The following is a 4,614-nucleotide window of genomic DNA, read 5'->3' on the forward strand; positions in this document are numbered from 1 at the left end:
TAGGATCAAAACCCAGTGCCATTGTCCTTGGCTTCTCAGCAGCCCTCATTGTCCGCCATATTCAGAGAGTCCGGGTTTATCCCCTGCTTTTCGAGTTCTTATCTTTACATTTTGTTTACTAGTGAGACTAGTTAAGTGAAAAGGGAGATACTCCACTGTTTGCTGTGCTGCTATAGGAAAGAGCTAGGAACTCCATGTTCTCTCTTTCATTTTCTCTTTACCCAAGTAATTACTGCTTTCTTAGGCTATTACAATGACAAGTAACAAACCACCCCAAAAATCAATGACTTAAAATGAAAATCAATTTTTTGGCTGTCTATGAAGGTTGGCTAGGAGAGCTCTGCTTTTTCCTTATAAGCCCGAGGGTTTAAATCAGGTACTTATTTCTCAATCCTCATTAGACCAAAAGAATAGCCCGAGTATGGTGATAGCAGAGGTGTACTTGGATAAGTCCCACTGCTCAAGCACATAAGTGTCTTGTACCTCATTGGTCCAAAGGAAGCCATATTGCTAATACCAAAATCAATAGAAAAGGAAATATGCCTTGCCCAGTGACAAGAGTGAAGGTTCAAGAAAGGATGGTGAAAGAGAGACAAGTAGTTGAATGTACTCTACGCCTTGTCAATTATGTGCCTAAGCTACCAAATTTAGAAGCAAAGTCAGGTAAATCCAGAAGGGATGCCAAGTCTGGTTCTTTATTTTGTGGGTTACAACCTTGCAGTCCAGAGAACTGAAATCATTTGTCTAAGGTCGTGTAGAGGCTGGGACTGAATCTGGACAGTTCCTAGGCAACTTTGACATGACTCTATGCTTATCAAGGTGGATAGAAGATGACATGTCAAAGAGAGTAGATCATGGTTAGATTATGTAAGCATAAACATACATGGCCTATGCCAGGTGTGGTGGGTTACACTTGTAATTCCAGCACTTTGAAGGTAGAGGTGGGAGGATCAGGAGTCCAAGGTATGCCTTGGCTACATAGAGAATTTTAAGCTATCCTGGGCTATGTAGAGAGACCTTATCTCAATGGCACCTCATGTACCAAAATATGTATGCTCCAGATGTTATGGAGTCAGATTCAATCCCCCATAGCTCATTTCTTCATTTGAATACATGCAAACATGCAACCCCTTTAAAATATAGCAAATGAATTTTAGCAGTAGAACTAAAACCATGTTCAGATTCATTCCACAGAGTAGTTGCAAGTTTTTAGGTATGTTTTGAAATTTGAAGACTAATTTAAGAATCTATTTAATATTCTTCATAGTAAGGAAACACACAAACCATTTAAGCATTATTCAAAAAGAGACCATCTGTAGAAAACTTCACCTATCATAGCTCAATAAATACAGTACTTCTTAAGAATTTACACACCATTATTCTGTCCTTCTCAAAAGCAGGAAAAACCTATATGCTTGGTACTATTTCCTGGATCATGAATAATAAAAACCCAGAGACAGATATTGGGGTGCAAGGTGAAGATCAGAAGCTAAAAATAAGCCACTGAAAGCCAGACAGTGGTGTCACACACTTTTAATCTCACGATTTGGAAGACAGAGGCAAATGGATCTCTGTGAGTTCAAGGCCACCCTGGGCTACACAAGATCAATGCAGAACCAGATGGTGGTAACTCACACCTTTAATCCCAGCACTAGGGGGAATATAAGATGGGAGGAGACAGGCTCAGGGCTCAGTCTGCAGTTGCCCAATTTTAGTAGAGGTAAGACTTTTCTAGTGGCTTGGTTGTTTTGCTTTTCTGATCTTCAGGCAAGCTTTATTTATTAAATCATAAATAGAACATCAGTATAATTTCCCACATTGGAAAATAAATTGTCTTCAAATGTGATGGGGACTCAAACACTACTCAGTGACATTTAGGGGAAGTGAGAAGCTGATGACGGTGAAGCCTGTCTCTGGAGTAGATACAACAAAGTAGATTTATTCACTAAGAAAATGTGGCTAAATGATTTTTAAATTTACAACTTAAACTCAAGAAGCATGAATCTTCATGTCAGGTCAAATTCAAAGCAATTCTCTGTACAATGGTTTCATGATATCCTATGTCTAACTGGATATTTCTATAAAACAAACCCCACATATACAAAAAAAAAAAAAGGATCAGAAACCCACTCTCGTTGCTCCTGGAAATAAAAGCAAACACCTTCAGATCATTCTCTTTTACTAAATGTACATACAAAACAACAGTTTAAAATATAAGTGGGATGTGTTGGTAGAGAGCTGGAATCCTAGCATCTGGGAGACTAATTCAGGAGGACCACAAGTTCAACATCAGCCTAGACTACAACGATAACCTATGTCAGAAGGAAAATAGTCTATGAATGGCATAGAATTCAAGAGCTTAAAAACTATGAAGAGCCTTGTCCACCACTTCCACATGCCAGTGTCAGGCTTTTCTATGCCTGTAGAGTATTGCTTCATAGCAGTCCACTGAATATGTTCAGCTGGTATTAGCAGAAGCCACAAGAAATATGGGTAAAACATCTGTGCTCAATGGCTTCTCCAAGCAATCTTTTCTTTTTAAAAACAAACACTTAGAAATTCAAAATGAGATATATATTTCACTCAGCCCTCCACTTTCATACATTTTCCCTACAGAAGTAGATACATGTATGTCTTGCTTCTTCTTTGCCCTGAAGCAAAATAAGTCAAGAAATCATATTGAGCCTACTTCTTGAGTTTCCTCATCTCTGTGATATTACCCAAAGCCGAACTAACATCACTGCTTTCCATGACTATTTCAGTAGTCTCCTAGCTTTAATCATTTTGAATTGTTTAGTATTATTTATTGTGTGTATCTGTGATGTGTGTGTTGAATGTACATGTGGAGGTCAGAGAACAGCTCTGTGGACTCCTCTCTTTTCATCTTCACAGTTGACCTGGAAATAAAATACAAATTATTGTATGTGGTCCAGAATATGAAGACCACTGCCTTTTCTCTAGCATATCCCAAGCTGTGCCTCCCCTCCACATCCCCATCCTCCCTTTCTCTTAAGCCACCTTGTGGACTTTTTTTTTTTGTTCTCATTAATCTAAGCCCCGTAAATCTTGCAGGTCTTAACTGCTAGTTCCTCAGGAAAACCTTCCTGATCGTGTGCTAAGCTAGGCCACAGAAACTTGCTTTCATTTCCCCTCCATGGCACCCATCACAATTACATTAAATTATTCATGTAATGAAACTTTTCATGCCCACGTGTACTGTCTCTTCACTTAAGATTCATAAGGGCAGGTGCAATACATTTTCATAGCAGTATCCCCAGTGCTTGGCTGAGAATAGGTGATCAAAGAAAAACAAAATAGCTCCACAGAGCATTACATAAGTAAGCATTTTTAAAAGCTACTTTTTCGAAGTGCGAGGAGAAGGAGGAGATAGAGCAAGGGTGGATAGGGACTTGCATGTCTTAACCAGGGATTTGGGTCATTGGCTGAATGAAATGGGAACTACTGAGAGTTCTGAGCCAAAGAATGATAAACTAGAATGTGTTTCAAAACAGCATCCCCCTAGCTGCTGTATCCAGGACATGGTGAAGAGAGATCAGCTTGCAACACTCAGTCTATTTTCAACTACAAGTAACAAAAAATACCCTAAAGATTATATAAGAGTGTAACTGGATTATCATTCGTAAGCCTGTAGGGAGGGCTTTTATTCTAGTTTGCACAGCTGTGATTTGCAGGCTGTTTTTCCCTGGATTAAGATTTCTGATTCTTCATCACTGTTATAGGTATAACGCTGATGATTATTAGGATATCTGCATAAAAACTGAAGAAGGGAGAGAACGTTGGCATTTTTCTATTTAGTATATAGCCTGTAAGTGCCAAAATGCTCATATATTTTCTTTTTTATTTATTAAAAATTTCCACCTCCTCCAATCCTCCCATTTCCCTACCACTCCCCCACTCCCCCTCCCCCTCCCTCTGCAGTCCTAAGAGCAGTCAGGGTTCCCTGCCCTGTGGGGAGTCCAAGGTCCTCCCCCTCCATCCAGGTCTAGGAAGGTGAAAATACTCATATTTTTATCCAAGAAGAAACTTGTCTATGTTTTCCTTTTTCTCTAAATGAGGCTGAAATGAATGCACACAATTACATCAAAGTGTAAGTCAGTAGACTCCGCTGGGAGGTCAGAGAACCAGATGTGTGTCATCTCTGTTGTTAATACACGCATGCCAATAACAGGAATCCTATTATACTTGCCACCGAATTTTTTACTTACCAAGATTTTATTTGGGCATCAGAGAGTTCACACTTGTTTGCGAAAATGCCTAGGAATTGATGAACCACAACAGTTCAATTTCCTTCGTTCTCTTTTAGAAACAACTAGGAAAGGAAGTCACTCCATCACAAGCAGTCGCGTCTGTCACTCAGAGTTGGACTGTGTAGTTGAGGGTATGAGTGAGAAGTGTGACTGTGTCTTCTCTTCGTAAATGGGTATTTTAAAAGAGAGATTATTGCCAGTTGACATAGAGAAAGGGACATCTAGACTTTTTTTTCACTCTTTCTGGTGCTCCTCAGGTTGATGGAGTACTCACAGAGGTTTAGGAGATCCCTTCGCTGCTTTTTTGCACATAGGTTTCTGGAAATATCATTATTCAATTAAACTC

Source organism: Microtus ochrogaster, chromosome 10 (assembly GCF_000317375.1).
Source record: "Microtus ochrogaster isolate Prairie Vole_2 chromosome 10, MicOch1.0, whole genome shotgun sequence".
NCBI lineage: Eukaryota > Metazoa > Chordata > Mammalia > Rodentia > Cricetidae > Microtus > Microtus ochrogaster.